Source organism: Somniosus microcephalus, chromosome 17 (genome assembly GCF_052327205.1).
Source record: "Somniosus microcephalus isolate GS21.2 chromosome 17, FLI_Smic_1.0, whole genome shotgun sequence".
NCBI classification, from domain to species: domain Eukaryota; kingdom Metazoa; phylum Chordata; class Chondrichthyes; order Squaliformes; family Somniosidae; genus Somniosus; species Somniosus microcephalus.
Genome location: NC_141003.1, coordinates 59,653,805 through 59,674,284, shown reverse-complemented (window position 1 = coordinate 59,674,284; position 20,480 = coordinate 59,653,805). Strand labels below are relative to the sequence as shown.

At 41.0% G+C, this 20,480-nt stretch overlaps 1 protein-coding gene and 1 long non-coding RNA gene across 14 annotated transcripts in view; one reads left to right on the top strand and one right to left on the bottom strand.

The window, feature by feature from the left end:
* Positions 1-638, bottom strand: part of kmt2e (lysine (K)-specific methyltransferase 2E) — a 226,048-nt gene extending 225,410 nt beyond the window's left edge. For 6 of the 7 annotated variants that reach the window (XM_086010458.1, XM_086010464.1, XM_086010460.1 and 3 more), the window contains exon 1: positions 317-633. The gene's annotated coding sequence lies outside the window, so the exon portion shown is untranslated. Of the gene's footprint in view, positions 1-316 lie in introns of all 7 variants that reach the window. The other variant, XM_086010465.1, reaches the window with a different exon arrangement.
* Positions 639-692: 54 nt separating this feature from the next.
* Positions 693-20,480, top strand: part of LOC147105756 (uncharacterized) — a 49,851-nt gene continuing 30,063 nt past the window's right edge. The window contains exons 1-5 of one of the 7 annotated variants that reach the window (XR_015081576.1): positions 693-814; positions 9,354-9,589; positions 13,305-13,402; positions 15,820-15,912; positions 17,070-17,202. This is a non-coding gene — a long non-coding RNA (uncharacterized LOC147105756). Of the gene's footprint in view, positions 815-4,898; positions 5,014-9,353; positions 9,590-13,304; positions 13,403-15,801; positions 15,913-17,069; positions 17,203-20,480 lie in introns of all 7 variants that reach the window. The other 6 variants (XR_015081577.1, XR_015081574.1, XR_015081575.1 and 3 more) reach the window with 6 other exon arrangements.

The following is a 20,480-nucleotide window of genomic DNA, read 5'->3' as shown; positions in this document are numbered from 1 at the left end:
CCAAGTGAGTCCAAAGTTGAAGAATATTGGGATTCAAAATTTGACACAAAATGTATTTTTAAAACATCCATATATACTGGTATTAATCATAAATAGATATTCAAGAAGCGAAAGTGTTGTTATGGGCTGTAATCCTCTAAATTAAAAAAAACGGTTCACTAAACCCGCCATATTTCGCGTTGTCAGTCAGTAACCAAACCTACCACCTCGGTCGAAACAGAGGGGAGGAGGGGGGAGGGAATCAACGCATATTATTTTTAAATTAGACATTTCCTCATAAAATGCTTTTGACAGATGTCATGTAACATCATCTTACCTGAAGAGTCCACCGAACCGACAAAAAGACTCCGTTAAACTCGTTTTGCCAAACCAAAACAATGCAATATAATCTCCACCACAACGTAAATACACAAATAGTCCCTATATATTTTGATCCCGCCGCAGTATTAACGTTGTAATTTTAACCTCGATAGCCTTTCTTCAGTAAAAAAACACAATAAACTGTTAACCGTTGCAGAATATTTTATCCCACGGTGAGAAGGTTTCTTTAGTTTTTTTGAACAGTCTCTGTGGGATCTGTTGCTATCTCTGTGTACGATTTACTCCCCTTCTTTGGAAAATGGCGGCTACGGAACGTCGTCCTACGGGGCTTACGGGGTAGTGGACAAGGGCGGAGAGCTTAGCACGCATGCGTATAAAAAAACCCGTGAAGGACTTAGCTAGCATTGGCAGTTCGTTTTTGGCTGCGGTGTGAGCTGGTTGAAGAAAATATCAACTATGGTTAACGTAAAGTGGTGCTTCTTTGTGGTTAGAGGTGAAAAAAAACAGCGTGTTAGTTATAATGTAATGCGCGGGTGTTTCAAAAGTGTTTTTAAATTTATTTTTGAGGTAATACGAAGCGTGTTATTGTAGATAAGATTTTATAAAATGGCGCATGTTTCAATCGAAAAAGACGGACAGCGTCTTCATGTTTGATGTGTTTGTGTGAGTGACGTCCTTCTCAGCTAACCATTGGTCGCGATGTAGTCCCTTGCCCTCGCAGATTGGCTATTAATGACGTTATCTTGCTGCATGCAGGTGGAGCCTAGCACACGAAATCAATTCGGTTTAGGAAGTTGTTAATGTGGACGCCATTATATGGACAGAATTGTGCGACGCGATGTGAGGAACTCCTGCCTGATGAATTTGATTTGGAGCTCTCGGGGAAAACTAGTCTATCGCACTCATTATTTTAGGCTAACCGTACCACTCAAGAGAAACGCTGATGAAATGTTTTTTTTAAAACTCGTCTTTTAAAGATGCGTCAAAACAAGATGGCGGCGGCTCAGTTGTCCTGTTTGTCGCAGGTTGGCTGTTCTCGAGTTACAGGTCACGTGACCAGGATAAATTCCTTTGCTGCATAATGAAGTGGGGGCGGCTGACGTCTTAGCAGCAGTTTCCATGACACTTGGTGCTGGGTAAAGTTTATTGACAGGAAATGTAATTTGTTTTTGAAGTTGTAAATATATTTTTGAAGGAGCTTAAATCCTAGCGTTACGTAAAATGCTTTATGTAGACATCGGAAGCAACGTTGAACATCTTCATCTGCAGTATTTTCTTAATCTATTGTGTCCATTTCATATTGGCTTGCTAAAATGTTTTTTGCATGACCTTTGTTTTTTTTTTCCAAGTAGTGACCCCCCCCCCCCCTTAATAATGTGAGTGCATTAATAGTTATGCCTTGTAGGAGCGTGGTTATAAAGTGCTACCCAAGATTTAACCATCTCTGGCGCAATCGGTCAACGGGTTCAGCTGTTAACTGAATGGGCCTGAACCACCAACCTTTCAGACAGGAGACTTCAATTTATGATTGATGTGGGGAGTGTGACAAAGTGCTTTTGGTCATGAGTTAGCGTTCCACAAGTAGTGAATTCAAATCCCACCGGGGTAAACTATAAATTTGGTTTGAAGAACTATTACTTTGCATCTGTGCTCATCAAGGAAGAGCATGCTGCCATAGACAGTGAAGGAGGAGGTAGTGGAGACACTTGATGGGATAAAGAGGTACTAAAAGTAGATCACCAGGAGCGGATGGGATGTATCCTAGGATGCTGAGGGAATTGAGGGTGGAAATCGTGGAGGTACTGGCCATAGTAATCTAATCGTCCATAGATATGGGGGTGGTGCCAGAGGACTGGAGAATTGCAAATGTTACACCGTTGTTCAAAAAAAGTGTAAAAGATTAACCCAGCAACTACAGGCCAGTCAGTTTAACCTCAGTAGTGGGGAAGCTTTACAGTCACTCGGATAAGTGTGGATTAATTAATTAAGGAAAGCCAGCATAAATTTGTTAAAAGTAAATTGTTTAACCAACTTGATTGAGGTTTTTTGATGAGCTAACAGAGGGTAATGTCATTGATGTAGTGTACATGGATTTCCAAAAGGTGTTTGATAAAGTGCCACAATAGGCTTGCCAGCAAAGTTGAATCCCATGGAATAAAAGGGACAGTGGCAGCATGGATACGGAATTGGCTAAGTGACAGGAAACAGAATTGTGGTGAACTGTTGTTTTCGGACTGGAGGAAGGTATACAGTGGTGTTCCCCAGGGGTCGGTACTAGGACCACTGCTTTTCTTGATATATTAATGACTTGCGTGTGGGTGTACAAGGCACAATTTCAAAATTTGCAGATGAGAGAAAACTTGGAACATCAGGAGTAGGCTGTACGGCCCCTCAGGCTTGCTCCGCCATTCAATAGGATCATGGCTGATCTGAACCTAGACTCGCGTCCACTTCCCTGCCCACTCCCCGTAACCCCTAATTCCCTTATCAGCTAGGAAACTGTCTATATCTCTGTTTTTAAATTTAATGTCGCAACTTCCACAGCTGAGGTAGCAAATTCCATAGATTCACCACCCTGAGTGAAGAAGTTTCTCCTCATCTCAGTTTTGAAAGGGCAGCCCCTTATTCTAAGATTATGCCCCCTAGTTCTAGTCTCACCCATCAGTGGAAACCTCCTCCCCGCATCCACCCGATCAAGCCCCCTCACAATCTTATATGTTTCGATAAGATCGCCTCTCATTCTTCTGAATTCCAATGAGTAGAGGCTCAACCTTTCCTCAAAGTCAACCCCTTCATCTCCGGAATCAACCGAGTGAACCTTCTCTGAACTGCCTCGAGAGCAAGTATATCTTTCTTAAATATGGAAAACCAAAACTGCACGCAGTATTCCAGGTGTGGCCTCACCAATACCCTGTATAACTGAAGCAAGACTTCCCTGCTTTTATACTCCATCCCCCTTGCAATAAAAGCCAAGATTCCATTGGCCTTCCTGATCACCTGCTGTACCTGCATACTAATCTTCTGTGTTTCATGCATCAGGACCCCCAGATCCCTTTGTACTGTAGTACTTTGCAGTTTCTCTCCATTTAGATAATAATTGCTCTTTGATTTTTTTTCTGCCAAAGTGTATAACCTCACACTTTCCAACATCATATTCCATCTGCCAAATTTCTGCCCACTCACTTAGCCTGTCTGTCCTTTTTGCAGGTTTTTTATGTCCTCCTCACTCACTGCTTTCCCTCCCATCTTTGTATCGTCGGCAAACTTGGATACGTTGCACTTGGTCCCCTCCTCCAAATCATTAAAATAGATTGTAAAAAGTTGGGGTCCCAGCACTGACCCCTGCGGAACACTAGTCACTGATTGGCAGCCTGCGAATGAACCACTTATCCCAACTCTCTGTTAGATAGCCAATCTTCCACCCGTGCCAGTATATTACCCCCAATCCTGTGATTTAAAAAAAAATCTTGTGCAGTAATCTTTTGTGTGGCACCTTGTCAAATGCCTTTTTGGAAGTCCAAATACACCACATCCACTGGTTCCCCTTTATCCACCCTGTTTGTTACATCCTCAAAGAATTTGAGCAAATTTGTCAGTGTATAGTGAACAGTGAGGAGGAGAGTGATGGACTTCAGGAAGACATAGACAGGCTGGTGAAATGGGCAGACACATGGCAGATGAAATTTACCACAGAAAAGTGTGAAGTGATGCATTTTGGTAGAAAGAATGAGGAGAGGATGTATAAACTAAATGGTACAGGGGGTGCACGATCAGAGACCATGGGGTGCGCGATCAGAGACCATGGGGTATGTGTGCACAAGTCGTTGAAGGTGGCAGGGCAGGTTGAGAAAGCAGTTAAAAAGGCTTATGGGATCCTGGGCTTCATAATAGAAGTATAGAGTACAAAAGTGTGGAAATTATGATTTTGTAAAACACTGGTTCGGCTTCAACTAGAGTACTGTATCCAATTCTGGGCACTTTTTTAAGGAAGGATGTGAAGGCCTTAGCGCAGCTGCAGAAAAGATTTTATAGGAATGAGAGACTTCAATTACATGGATAGACTGGAGAAGCTGGGGTTCTCCTTGGAGCAGAGAAGATTGAGTGGCCTGGGCAGAGTAGATAGAGAAACTGTTCCCATTGGCAGAAGGGTCGCGAACCAGAGGACGCAGAGATTTAAGGGGGATTGGTAAAAGAACCAAAGGTGACGTAAGAGAACTTTTTTACACTTGAGTGGTTAAGATCTGGGATGCAGTGCCTGAAAGGGTGGTGGAGGCAGACTCCATTCAAGAGTTTGGTAAGTATCTGCAGGGGGGAAAGGGCAGGGGAATGGGACAAGCTGAACCGGCATGGGCTTAACGGGCCAAATGGCCTTCCATGCTGTAACCATTCTGTGATTTATTCTCATCATCCCTCTGTTACTTCATCAAATAACTTGATCAAGTTGGTCTGACATGTTTTGCCTTTTGGAGAAATTAATGGAACTAAAAGCTGATAAATCCCCAGGACCTGAGACCTACATACTAGGGTTTTAAGAGGTGGCTACAGAGTTAATGGATGCATTGGTTTTGATCTTTCAGGATTCCCTAGATTCTGAACGGTCCCTGTGGATTGGAAGGCAGCAAATGTAACCCTGCTATTCAAGAAAGGAGGGAGAGAAAACTGGGAACTATAGACCAGTTAGCCTGACCTCTGGTAGGAAAAATGGAATGTTATTAAGGAGGTGGTAACAGGGCACTTAGAAAATCATAATTGGGCAGATTTATGAAAGGGAAATTGTGTTTGTCAAATCTGAGATTTTTGAGCTTGTAACTAGCAGGATAGATGATGGGGAATTAGTGGATGTAGTGTATTTGGACTTTCAGAAAGCATTCGATAAGGTGCCACACGAGGTTATTATACCAAATTAGAGCTCATGGGATTTGGGGGTTATATGTTGGCATGGATTGAGGATTGGTTAACACAGAAAACAAGAGTAGGAATAAACTGGCAATTTTTGGGCTGGCAGGTTGTAACTAGTGGGGTACTGCAAGGATCCATGCTTGGAAATTTCAGCTATTTACAATCTATATCAATGACTTGGATACATTACACTCAGTCCCTTTATCCAAGTTTACTGACAGTACAAAGCTAGGTGGGAAAGTAAGCTGTTAGAAGGACTCGACGAGCTTGCAAAAGGATATAGACAAGTTAGTGAGTGGGCAAGAACATGGCAGATGGAATATAATGTAGGGAAATGTGAAGTTTGGTAGGAAAAATAGAAAAGCAGAATATTTTTAAATAGTGAGAGATTGGGATGTGGTGGTATTCAGAGGGACCTGGGTGTCTTTGAACACTAATCACAAAGTTAACATGCAGGTACAACAAGCAATTTGGAAAGCAAATGGTAGGTTATACTCGGCAATCTTTTTGTAATAAAGTCTAAGTAAAGAAATCTTGCTACATTTCTATAGGGACTTGGTGAGGCCACACCTGGAGCACTGTGTACAGTTTTGGTTTCCTTACCTAGATTGGCCATTTAGGACTGATGAGGAGAAATTTCTTACTTCAGAGTTGTGAATCTTTGGAATTCTCTACCCCAGATGTAAAAATAATTAGTAACTCTTGTATTTTGATTACTAACATCTAAACTGTGAAACTTTTAGCTTTGAATTTTGTGGTTGCAATCTAAGCCCACCTATACTTCGACCATCTGTCCCGTATCTAACGTGCAATGTAAATTTTCCAAAAACTTTGGATGGTTGAATGCCAAATGGCCAGTTTCCATGTTGTAACTTCTATGCAAACTAGGAAATTGGTTTATGGATCTAGTCAGCTAAGAATCACTTGCTTGTGATTTTTTTTGTCAAGCAGTTTTGCATTCATATTCATTGTCTAACTATTTGGAGTAGGTGACATATTTTTTTGTTTTGATACAAAATTGTTTTAATTTCTACAATTGGGTCTGCTAGGCGAACTAATGGAAAAGTGACTTGGTTTTTTGTTACTTGCAGGAGATTTTTTTTGTTTTACAAAGTCCCCCACAAAAATCTATTAAACTCCAAGCTGTGAGGATCTGGGATAAATTCTAGGAATGGTTGAGAAACTAGTTGACTGGTAGGAAACAATGAGTTATGTCAAGTGGAGAGAAATACTGAGTGGGTTGCCTAAGGGCTCAGTGCTTGTGATCATTACTGTTTCTGATTTACAAATATGACCTGGATTTGGAAACTCCGTGGCCAAAGTTGCAGATGATGCCAAACTAGGAGGGACAGTGGAATCTGAAGTGGCAGCTCAAACTACAGAATGATTTGGCAAAATAGGCAATTGGGCAAAATGATGGCAGATAAATTTTAATGTAGGCAAATGTGAAGTGCTACACCAGAAGAAATAAATAGATACGCTTTGTAGGGTGTTGCTAGTAAAGCTGGCATTTCTTGCACATTCCTAGTTGCCCTTGTAGTGGGTCTTTTTGAACTGCTACAGTCTGTGATGAAGGTGTGCTCTCCATACTTTTATGGTAGGAAGTTCCAGGATTTCACCCCAGCAACAATGGAGGAATGGCGATGTCCTAATTCCGGATGGTGTGTGATGTGTTCCATGCACCTGCTACCCTCTTCCTTTTTAGGTGGTGTGATGCTCTAGCCAGATAACCCTAGAATACTATGCCCAGTTTTGGTTGCTGCTAAGGAAACTTTTGGCAAGTTGCTGCAGTGCATCCTGTAGATAGTACATACTGCAGCCGTGGTACAACAATGGTGGATGTTTCAGCCAGCGGCGGGGATGCTGATTAAGCGGACTGCTTTGTCCTGGATAGTATTGAGCTTGCATGTTGTTGGAACTGCATTCATCCAGGCAAGTGGCGAGTATTCTATTGCACTCCTGACTTGTGCTGCAGAGGCTTTGGAAAGTCGGTAGGTGAGCCACTCGCCGCAGAATACCCAGTCTATGATCTAATCTAGTAGATGTGGCATTTATATGGCTGGTCTAGTTCAGTTTCTGGTCAATGGTGGACAGCACCCCCCCCCCCCACCCCAAAATTGGCAATGGTAATACTATTGAATACCAAGGAGAGGAGGTTATGTTCTTGTTGGAGATGGTTATTGCCTAACACTTGTGTGGCACCATGTTGTCCAGGTCTTGCTGCATGGACTGCTGAACACTACAATCATCAGAACAGTCCCACTTCTGACCACCACCTGATGGAGGAAGGTCATTGAAGATAGTTGGACCTAGGATGCTGCCCTGGGGAACTCCTGCAGCGAGTTTATTGAAATAGCTATGGATTAAGCTGCAAAAGATCGACCGACTTGGTAGACTCCACTAAACATGTGACACCAATGCAGAGCAGCAGTCAACAAAACCCAATAGGATATTGACTTGCATAACCAAAACCGGATACTAGTCAGAGGAGGTAATTGCCAAACTGTGATGCTCTAGCCAGATGACCCTAGAATACTATACCCAGTTTTGGTTACTGAGAACGGAGGGAAACACCGGAAGCAGTACACAGGAGCCACCAGGCTGATCTCCAGTTAATGAGGCAAGACTGGTTAAACTTGGGCTTTATCGGCCTTCAATCCCATCAATTTCCCTAACTCCATTTCCCTACAAATACTGATTTCATTCAGTTCCTCCCTCATTAGACCCTATGCAGGCGCAGCAGGTGGTTAAGGCTGCGAAAGGATTCGAGTACAGGAGCAAGGATGCCTTGCTACAGTTGTACAGGGCCTTGGTGAGACCACACCTTGAGTATTGTGTGCAGCTTTTGTCGCCTTATCTGAGGAAGGATGTTCTTGCCATGGAGGGAGTGCAGTGAAGATTCACCAGACTGATACCTGGGATGGCAGGAATAACGTATGAGAGATTGGGTCGATTGGGCTTGTACTTGCTGGAGTTTAGAAGAATGAGGGGGGGATCTCATTGAAACTTATAAAATTCTGACAGGACTAGACAGACTAGATGCAGGAAGGATGTTCCTGATGGCGGGGGAGTCCAGAACCAGGGGTCACAGTCTAAAGATAAGGGGTAAGCCATTTGGGACAGGGATGAGGAGGAACTTCTTCACCCAGAGTGGTGAACCTGTGGAATTTTCTACCACAGAAGGCAGTTGTGGCTAAATCATTAAATATATTCAAGGAGTTAGATATATTTCTTAAGGCTAAAGGGATATGGGGAGAAAGCAGGGACAGGGCACTGAATTTGGATGATCAGCTATGATCTCATTAAATGGCGGAGCAGGCTCGAGGGGCCGAATGGCCAACTCCTGCTCCTATCTTCTATGTTTACAGCCTGGAAAGGAGGTGTTGAGGTGATCTTAGTATTTAAAGATGAAAAGTTAACCTGGGCTATTACTCAAACTGGGTAATTTTTAGGACCGCTATAAGTCAGTAAGTTCTTCATATTGATCAAGTATGGAATAAACTTCCAGATAGAATAATGAAGACAAAAACCCTGGTACCATTTAGGAAACAATTGGATGCTACTAGGGGAAGATGTCAGGGTCTCTGGATTGATGGATGAATCAAATGGGCTGACTGGCCTCCATAATTATCTTGTGATTTGTAGAGCTTTATCACCTCTGCACTCGAAGTTAAGATATTGGAAGTCGAGGTGTGCTTCGCAATATTGCAACCATGTTGTTTTTGCTAGTAGACTATCCCCAAAATAACTTCTAGTTCAGCTTCATGTCATTTATACTTGTGTCCTATCATGTTGAACACCATCCTCTGGGGTTATTAAATGTATCTAACTTTTTTAGATTGAACTTGCTAAACCTTGGGTTCTCTTGCAGCGAGGAACTGCCAGTGCAGGTTATGTTGAACTACATTGAACAGGATATCCCTCATAGTATATAATGTTTGAGGGAATATTATTCACTAGATTGATGTAATTTTACCTTTGCGATTTTGCACTGGATGCCTGCGGTGCAATGTTTATTTGTCAAACCCCGCATTGCTGGACTGTTTTGGCTAACACTAAAATTTACAGATTACACAAGCAAAGTAATTCATAATGCTTATTTGCATAAATTTAAACTTTGTCTCAAATCTTAGTCCTTTTCAGAATCTCCTGAATCATGAAGATATGTGAGCGCTTTTTAAAAAATCTTTCATAGCTTTGTATTGATGTGGAAAACAAATGAATGCAATGAGGGAACGCGGAACAACCTGTTCTGTCAAGTTTTTGATATTCCAGTTTCTCTTTTTTGCCGCCTCTTTTCTTTTTCCCCCCCCCCGCAAAACATGGAATTTTGTAGGCTGAAAAGCATGACTTGCACCCTTCTGACTTGGTGAGTTTTTTGTTTACTTTTCAGATACTGGTCTTGCATTTCACATCGTTTGTCCAGAGAACAATTCTTGTGGAGCTCCTTTTTTGGAGTCTGCAAGGTTTGCCTTTAGCCAACAATTCAAGTCCAGAGACAATTCATGGTGCACTTCATTTATGCATTTAATTCCCTCCCTGGTTTAAAAAGCTGCATCAGAAATGCATATGTTAAAGCATTTCTCCTCCCTTGCCCTGTGTGGCACACATCTACAAACATTTCTTTCAGAAAAGAGCTGCGAGTTTTAATTTTAAACTTGTAAAAATATAATTGGGATTACGGGGACATGGCTCCAGGGTGACCAAGGCTGGGAATTCAAGATTCAGGAAAGACTGGTAAAGGAGGTGGGGTATCACTGCTGGTTAAAGAGGAGATTAACACAATAGTAAGGAAGGATATTAGCTCTGATTATGTGGAATCTGTATGGGTAGAGCTGAGAAATACCAAAACGTTAGTGGGAGTTGTATACAGATCCCCAAACAGTAATGATGAGGTTGGGGATGGCATTAAATGGGAAAGTAGAGATGTGTGCAATAAGGGCACAGCAGTCATCATGGGTGACTTTAATCTACATATAGATTGGGCTAACCAAATTAGCAACAATACTGTGGAGGAGGCATTCCTGGCGTGTATACAGGATGGTTTCCTGGACCAATATGTCGAGGAACCAACTAGAGATCAGGCCATCTTAGACTGGGTATTATGTAATGAAGATTAATTAGCAATCTTGTTGTGCGAGGCCCCTTGGGGGTGGAGAATCATAATATGATAGAATTCTTCATTTAAGATGGAGAGTGAAGTTTTTGACTCACTAGGGTCCTGAATTTAAATAAAGGAAGCTGCGATGGTATGAGGTGCAAGTTGGCTAGGATGGATTGGGGAACATTACTTAGAGTTGATGGTGGCTAGGCAATGGCAAATGTTTAAAGATTGCATGGATGAACTACAGAATTTGTTCATCCCTGTTTGGCATAAAAATAAAACAAAAAAGGTGACTCAACCGTAGCTAACGAGGGAAATTAGGGATAGCATAAGATCCAAAGAGAGGACATATAAATTGGCCAGAAAAAACCTGAAGATTTGGAGCAGTTTAGGATTTGGCAAAAGAGGACAAGGGGATTAATTAAGAGGGGGGGGGAAATAGAGTATGAGAGTAAGCTTGCAGGGAACATAAAAACTGACTTAAAGCTTCTATAGATATGTGAAGAGAAAAAGATTGGTGAAGTCAAGTGTAGGTCCCTTGCAGTCAGAATCAGGGGAATTTATAATGGGGAACAAAGAAATGGCAGACCAATTGAATACATACTTTGGTTCTGTCTTCACAAAGGAGAACACAAATAACTTCCCAGAGATGTCAGGGAACACAGGGTCTAATGAGGGGGAGGAACTGAATGAAATCAGTATTTGTAGGGAAATGGTGTTGGGGAAATTGACAGGATTGAAGGCTGATAAATCCCCAGGGCCTGATAATCTACATCCTAGGGTACTTAAGGAAGTGGCCCTCGAAATAGTAGATGCATTGCTGGTCATCTTCCAAAATTCTATAGACTCGAACAGTTCCCATGGATTGTAGGGTGGCTAATGTAACCCCACTATTTAAAAAAGGTGGTAGAGAGAAAATGGGGAATAATAGACCGGTAAGCCTGACATCGGTGGGGGTGGAGAATGCTAGAGTCCATTATAAAATGTAATAGCAGAGCACTTGGAAAACAGTGACAGGATCGGACGAAGTCAACATGGGTTTACAAAAGGTAAATCGTGCTTGACTAATCTACTGGAATTTTGAGGATGTAACTGGTAGAATAGATAAGGGAGAACCAGTGAATGTGGTGTATTTGGACTTTCAGAAGGCTTTCGATAAGGTCCCGCATAAGAGATTAGCGTGCAAAGTTAAAGCACATGGGATTGGGAGCAAGGTACTGACTTGGATAGAGAACTGGTTGGCAGACAGGAAGCAAAGAGTTGGAATAAACGGGTCTTTTTCCAAGTGGCAGGCAGTGACTAGTGGGGTACCGCAGGGATCGGTCCTTGGACCCCAGCTATTCACAAAATATATATTAATGATCTAGACAAGGGAACTAGATGTAATATCTCCAAGTTTGCAGACAACACAAAGCTGGGTGGGCGTGTGTGCTGTGAGGAGGATGCTGAGAAACTCCAGGATGATTTGGGCAGATGCAGTATAATGTGGATAAATGCGAGGTTATCCACTTTGGTAGCAAAAACAGGAAGGCAGATTATTATCTGAATGGCAATAGATTGGGAGAAGGGGAAGTGCAACGAGACCTGGGTGTCCTTGTGCACCAGTTGCTGAAAGTAAGCGTGCAGCAGGTGGTTAAGAAGGCAAATGGTATGTTGGCCTTCATAGCGAGAGGGTTTGAGTACAGGAGCAAGGATGTCTTGCTGCAGTTGTACAGGGCCTTGGTGAGACCACACCTTGAGTATTGTGTGCAGTTTTGGTCACCTTATCTGAGGAAGGATGTTCTTGCCATGGAGGGAGTGCAGCGAAGATTCACCAGACCAATACCTGGGATGGCAGGAATGACCTATAAGGAGAGATTGGGTCGATTGGGCTTATACACTCGAGTTTGGAAGAATGAGAGGGGATCTCATTGAAACATAAAATTCTAACAGGACTAGACAGACTAGATGCAGGAAGGATGTTCCCGATGGCAGAATCGAGAACCAGGGGTCACAGTCTAAAGATAAAGGTAAGCCATTTAGGACTGATAAGGAGGAATTTCTTCACCCAGAGTGGTGAACCTGTGGAGTTTTCTACCACAAGGCAGTTGAAGCCAATTCATTAAATTAAATATATTCAAGAAGGAGTTAGATAAATTTCTTAAGGCTCAAGGGATATGGGGAGAAAGCAGGGACCGGGTACTGAATTTGGATGATTAGCCATGATCTCATTAAATGGCAGAGCAGGCTTGAGGGGGCGAATGGCCTACTCCTATCTTCTATGTTTCTATATTCTGGACTCTGCCTTCACCACAGGTACAATTTTAAAGCAGTTTAGAATGGCCATAGAATTGGTTCATTTCTAGATGAATATGTTGTGACTAACTTCAGTAAATAGACGAGTAGTCCACAGCATCACATGCCCAATTAAAATGAACATGCAGCTGGTTATTTGACCTTAAATTACATTTCAAAGACTAACATCTATTATGCTTGTGTGGTAGGATTTTGATTAGTAAGCAGAAATTTAAAAAAAAATAATGATTGACTTCATTACATATTCATACTCCATTTTTTAATATAAAACTCTGGGCAGCACCAAGTTATACTGTTGACTCATTACCCTGTATTCAAACAAAGCTGAGTTCTATCTCTGCATGCATAGAAAAATGAAGATCTCCTCTTGCTATTGGAATGTCTGTGAAATATTATTATAACTGCTCTATTTGCTCTTTTTAAACTGTTCAAAAATTGGTTCAATGCTGATTAAAATTTATTGCAGCAAATGTGAGGACCAAGTGGTAAATTCAAAATGGCAGTCTATCATGTGACTTAGTATTCCCTTATACAGCCGTTAATATGATGCAAAAGTCACAAAACATTGGCATACAAAATGGTATACTTGTACCTTGCTGTAATCCAGTACTCTGTGTAGATATTGAACTCCTTATTCTTGGCTACATTTATGCTAGTTACTGAAAATCAATCTTGTACACATCAGATGCTTCACGTTTCATAAACTGGAATGCCACTGGTGATGTACATCAAGTACCTGCCTGTTGAGTGGTAGCTGTCTTTAAGAAGAGTGCCTAGTTTGTGGTGAGTATTGCTCTTACAAGGATCAAACTGATACTAGTAAGTGAAGTTTGATGCTTGTTCCAGATGTGCATTAAAGTGTTAACCTCGTACTCGGAATGTGACGGGGTGGGGGGGTGCTGGGGAGATTAAGCTACATTGATTTATTTCCATTTAAAATGGATGCAATTTGTGAACCGTGCTGAACATCTGAAGGGTTTGAAGTGGTTTCTGATCAAATGATTTTCATCGATTACCATAGGGACACAACCGATCAGATATCCTAACTATGTGCCCATAGTGTGTTTTTTTTTAAATTTTCCTGCCCACCACAAATCTACATGGAATACACAAATGTTAGTCATTAGTTTTAAGTGGGACAAATTGGCACTCGCTTTATTTTGTATAAACATAATTTTCCTAAGTTTTGAGTTATTGTAAACTTTTTTTTTTAAATTAAAAGCTGTTAATTCTTTGCATACAAATGAGTTACTTTTGCTGAAAAATTACTGACATTTAGCAGAGGTATTTTGATTTGCATTGATACCATGGCCAAATCTATTAAGTTTAGTTGCACATGAAGTACTGTCATGTGCCATCTGATATAGCTTGGTACAAGAGAGCATGGTTCAAATGCTCATGCTTCTCCCTTATGCAGATACTGGATCAGGTTAAACCAGTGCTTAGTTTTTATTCAAATTGAGTGACACAACTCGTGCCTCATCTTTGATTTGAAATTGACTCGGGCATGCACCTCTAGTCAATATAAAATGGTTTTGTAGGGGTGTGGTGGTAGAGAGTCAGTGTGACCTCTGGTGCAATGAAATGATTGACTTCAGAACCAGAAATCTGGCAGAAGTATTCCCCTCTACACAACAACAACTTGCATTTATGTAGCACTGAGGCTACCCACAAGGAGGAAATTGGAGCCAGTAGTATATGTGAATACCTTGGGAGTAATGGAACACGAGTGAATAGCTCCGAAGTGATTTTCCAGTGCACCCTTTTCCAAGTTATCGTGCTGTGATGGACTGAGGCTACCCACAAGGAGGAAATTGCGCTTTCACAGTCAAAGCCAGCTCGAGTGTGGCATTGGTAGAGGCTTATTGTCAAATCTCTTGCTGCAGGATGTGCATAATGTATGTCCAATATTGATGTATAGTCTCTAGTAATTTTCAAGTAACATACAATAATAGCTGCTCTAGCCCTTGGTTGCCACCTGATTCTTTGCATAAAATGACTTCACCTGATGGCCCATTGTTCAAATCAAACCATACTACAGGAAACTTTGTGATATACGGAACCGAGCTGTTGCCGTCCCATCAAAACTGCCGGACAAACCAGCGCTAATGTTGAAACATACGGAGATTTTGAGCTTCGTATCTGGCAACAAACCCTGTTGCTTAGCAACAGCTTCAAAACAGTCGGCTGTACCTTGCAGCGTCTCTGTAGCTTAGCAACAGCTTCAGCAAGACCTTGCAGAGCCTGACTGCTTTCCCCCCCCCCCCCCCCCCCCCACCAATCACCAATGAAAAGGGGGGGGGGGGGAAAACCTAACGAAACGGCTCCTGATTTTTGCCAGTGGCTCGAGCATTCCGGACAGTTAACCTCCAGATAAACCAAAGTTTCCTGTAAATGGGACTTTCTAACTAATGCCTAGCATTCAGAAACTCAGTGCAAATTTGCAGATGATGCTAACCAGAAAGAGCAGTGCACGTGAGAGGTGGCATAAATTACAGAATTGGCCATAAGCAGAAGAATGGCAGATGGGCATGTGCACTTGAGGGAAATGGCTAACACACATTCCATGAATGAAGTGGCTAAGGATGAAGTTGAAAAGAAACCTAGGAGCCTGACTTGACACTCGTGATATTGTCCCTGCAGAGCAACAAACCAAGCAAAAAGAATACTCCGCTGTATAGCCAAAACAGTAAGGCATCCAGAAATCCTGTTCAAACTGTAGTGTTCTATTCTTGCTGCACCTCGCATTCCCATCTTTTTGGTTATCAAGACACGGAGAATCATTTAAGTGTTGGCAGTGTAGAAAGAATCATGAGGCTGATTCTCAGTACTTTCATATGCTATGGGAAGTGTCCCTGTTGAAGGGACACATCTTCAGCCTTAAGGTGTTGATCTTGATATTTATAATCAATATTGAAGAGGTACATCTGGAAAATAACTTTACCACTCACTGCGTTTTGCACAGTAGGTGAATCTGTGCAGCAGGTTAATAATGAGTGAATGTCACATAGGGCAGAAATTTGCGATTTGCATAGCCTGTTTCGGTGCAACTTGATTGACATCTGAGCAATTATTTAAGAATAGTGGGTGTGATGCAATTCTTTGCAGCTTGTAAATGAATACTGCAGATCTGACTTGGCTGGGTTGAACCTTGCATGACGGTCATTTTCCTTCCTGAACAGTAATCTCTTCCATTTTAGTGAAATAAAATGGTAACCAAAATGAACTTCCATTCCGGGTTCTGGAAACAATGATCTTGGTGTTGTCACCACAACTGCAACATTTTATTTGAAGTGAGTTCTGACTGATGCTGTAATGAAATAAAAAACTTATCTTGGAGTATTTTTTAAATAAAATTTTATGTATTGATATAAATGTTGAATTTTCTTGACAATATTCATGAAGAATCTCAAATGTAAGTTTAAAAGTTCTTAAACTAATTTGGAAGGTGCCCCAATTGGTGCAGTCAGGATACTTAGCATTCCATTCTGCCAGCAATAGTTAATGTGCCTTTCATATATCCAAATTGACCTGAATTTTAACCATTGTTTTCCCTCACTAACTGAATGCCTAATGCTCAATGTAATAGGATAATTCTGTCAGGCTAGATGCAACTTGATTTGCTAAACAATCCGTGGGGCAATCTTGTTATATAAACTGGTCTGGCACCAAGGGAAATTTTTAAACAGTCAAATATTTAAAATATGGTACAAATTTAAATAGGCAAGAATGTGTACTGATGTGATTTGGTTACAAGGAAAATTGCTTTTATATATTTAAAAAAAAAAAAAAATGGCCACTTGCCATCAGTTCATATTGAAACCAGTGCTGTGCTTTGGAAGTTTGGGAAGCAGTACTTTCAGGCCACCCTGACTTCAAATAATAGACTGCATGAGGTCTATGCTAGCAGTGTACAGTTGATTCCCACAGCACAGGTCATGAACACAAGGTTACTAGCAGGAAGCAAAAATGAAACCTTTGTTATTGGACCAGAAGATCTGTTAAATCTTCCAGCATTTGGCCTAATTTGCTTGTTTAAAAAGTACCACACTGGTAATTTAGGGGAGTCTTTTCTATTGTGTAAATGACCCAGAGTTTGCATCATGGATGCTTTCTATTTCTTGGCTTTGTTAGAAGGCCTATAAATCAACCAGTAATTTGAAACCTACTTGTGCTGCAAGTAAAGTCCCACACATCAGAATTGGTTTTTGTTTTGTGACTTGCATCCTAATCATTTAAAGAGCAATGCAGAATCACCTCCTGGTGTACACGAGTCAAAGAATTCTATCCTAGCAAATTTCCATGTTAATAAAATCTTGCTAATAACTTTGGAACTGATGGCTATGCAAACACAATGTAGTGTAATCATTAAATTAAATATGCTTTTATATGTAAGTGTATTGTGACTTGTTTTCTCTAAAATAAAATTTAAATTGAATTTTCCTGCAAGTACCAATTGGATGAACTTCTGATCTTGCGTCAAAAACCAGTTGAGGATTTTTGTAACCTGAGACGCTCAAACCATCAGAGGATATTTTTAGCAACTGGATAATTGGCCAAGAGGAACTGCCATAACAATATTGGTAACTATTGGCATGTTTTTTCTTCTCTCAAACTCCATTTTCAAACTGCATTAGTGGGACACTGAAGAGTTGAATACATGAGCGCCACCTGCTGAAAAGGCAATGATTTGCTGCTGCAATGCAAAAACAGGCACAGATTGTAGACCTTTTGAACTCTGCTGCTTTACTTACAGCTGTGGTAATTGGCCTAGTCAAATAAGTGGGGAAATTATGCAAAAAAAAAAAAGTTAGATTATACTTGTGTATTGCAAACAATACAAACGACATGTATGACTTTTTTAAAAGTTGCATATAGGGGCTTGCAACATTTCCTCTTGTATTCTCTGAAATAAGACTAGAACACAGTTGCAAAACTTGTTTAGATTGCTATTTGGAGGAGAAAACAATAGAGCACCTGCATTGGAAGTATGTATTTTTATAATGTATAATCTACATAAACTAAATTTGATTTACATGTACTTCAGAACTGCACTTGCAATATAATCCTGCTCAAAGCCTGGAGTTACTGTGGTGCTTTTCAGAAATGGTTGATCCACAAGCACAACAAAACTAATACTTGAAAATGTGGGACTGTATACATGCCAGAATATCTTGGATGAAGATAGGAAATTGATTTACTGTTAAATAGCTGCAGTTCACAAATCTAAACCATCAGACTGGTTTTCTTTTGGGGTTGGTTGCTATGGCTAACTTAGTGTAAGGTTTTTTTTTTGAGACATGCACAATGCTAACTACAGTGTGCAACTTATTTAAATCTTCATAGCTACTGGATGATGCACAATTCTTTTCAGTATTCTGCCCCATGCAGCTTAAAAGACCACCTGTTTTCTTCAATTTTTTTAAAGCATCTAGATCTATTGCTGCTGGTTTTAGTTTTGCATCCCTCCCTTTCAGCAGTGATCTGTAGTGCAGTCTTCTCATCTCCATATAGCCTGTGCAATTTGGATGGTGTACTAGAGAAGGTAGAAAGATGTATTAACCAATGTAACAAGCATTTCTTTTTCCCTAGATACTATTAAAATTAAATCCTGAGTTTATTAATATTTATTTGAATTTAGTTTTCAGTGGCTTGCTTCAGTCAGGTGGGCATATAGACCAGGAGGGAATAGTTCAAATGGCAGATATAGGGGCTCATTGTTTTTGCTGTTCCTGAGCTTGGGAGGAATTCACTAGATGTGTATGCAGACAATAGATGACAGGATTTCATAAAGCTTTGTAGCACAGGCAATACTCTCGGAGCTATCCACTGTACCTTTCCCCATTTTTCTTTTAAAAGAACCAATTAACTTGGATTTATGTAGCACTTATATAGCACCTTTAATCACCTGGACATCCCAAAACACATCACGGTCTTTTTGAAGTATAGTCACTAAATGTAGGAAAGTTTGTGTACAGTAAGGTCCTGCAAACTGCATGAGAAATGACTGCCAGGACACTACTGAGAACTCGTTTTACTCCTTTTTGAATATTGCAATGGTATCTTTTACATCCACTAGATGGGGACCTTGGTTTGATGTCTCCTCTGAAACACAGCACTTCCTATAGTACTGAACTGTCAACTGAGATGTACTCCACTCTTGCACAAACACAGACTCGAGTTCTACCACTGAGCCAAATTTTTTTAATAAGTAGATTAGTATTGGGTGGTGGGAGAAACAATGGATTCTACTTCTTACTATTGCTAGTAAGATTTTCCATGTCTAACAGCCCTCTGTGTACTAGTTTCCTCTACCTTTTTTTATAATTATGAACATGTATCCTCTTAACCATCTGTGCTCCAGTGAAAGCTGTTTCTCCAGGCTCAACAGAATGCCTTATTCCTGTTCTGGTGAATCTCTTTTTTGTACCTTGACAGATCCTAAAGTAGGGCACCAAAACTGGACACAATTCTAGGCTAACTATGATTTATATAGGTTTAGCATATTCTGCTTTGATTATATTAAATGCTTTGCTTTGATTTTATAGAACCTAGGGTCCCAGCTTTATCAACTTGTACTCCCTCTTTATGTGTGTCTGCTCCTAGTTTTACCATTATTACACACTTTCTTCCCCCCCCCCCCCCCCCCCTCATTCTTTCAAAAATATACTAATTTCTCCATTTTAAATTTAATTTTCCACTTCATACCAGTGATTGCCAAGGAGCTGAAAGACCAGTTATGTTTTTTTGTGAAGAAAATTGGCCAGGGCCTATGGGCTAGCAATGTTATGTGTAAATTATTGAGTTATGTAACCATGCTAAAGGAAGCTGAAAGCATTGATATCTGACCACATTTCATTTAAACCCATGTCTGCTTGTTGGTAGCAAAATACTGTGGATGCTGAAAATCTGAAATTGGAAACACTCAGCAGGCCAGGCAGCATCACAGAGGAAAGAGTTAATGTTTCAGGCTGGGACCCTCATCAGAACTGATGAAGGGTCCCAGACCTAAAACATTGTTTCTCTTCGGTTGCTGCCTGGCCTGCTGAGTGCTTCCAGTGTTTTGTTATTTCTGCTTGTTGGTTCATAATCACTTTTTTTACTAGGAAAGAAGATCCTATCCTCAGTTGCATAATGGGAGTGGAGGCTGATCATTCAATTAGATGCTACTTTTCTCTACTGTTGATTATACCTGAGACTGTGGGGCAAATAGTTACATGTGTATTTGTTCCCCCCAAAATGTTATAAATAACAATGCAAATTTTTAAATTTTCTTGGTTTCTGGGGCATACTCAGCAGTTAGTTTATTTCTTAATGACCATGTGAGAATCTTTATTCATTGGATGTGGGCGGTGCTGGCAAGGCCAGCATTTATTGCCCATCCTTAATTGCCCTTGCGAAGCTGGGGTGAGTTGCTTCTTGAACGGCAAGTCAAGTGAGGTGAAGGTACTTCCACCGTGCTATTGGAGGGAGTTCCAGGATTTTGACACGGGGACAATGAAGGAATGGCTTTTTTTAAGTCGGGATGGTGTGTGATTTGGAGATGGTGATGGTCCCATGCAGCTGCTTCCCTTGTCCTAGCTGGTAGAGGTTGTGGGTTTGGGAGGTGCTGTCAAAGAAGCCATGGCGAGTTGCTGCAGTGCATCTTGTCGATGGTACACACTGCAGCCACGGTGCATTGCTGGTGGAGGGAGTGTACATTTAAGGTGGTGGATTGGGTGCCACTCGAGCAGGCTGCTTTGTCCTAGATGTTGAGCAGCATGAGTTGTTGAAGCTGCACTCATCCAGGCAAGTAGAGTATTCCATCATACTCCTGACTTGTGCATTATAGATAGTGGTTGTTACTGGACTAGTAATCCAG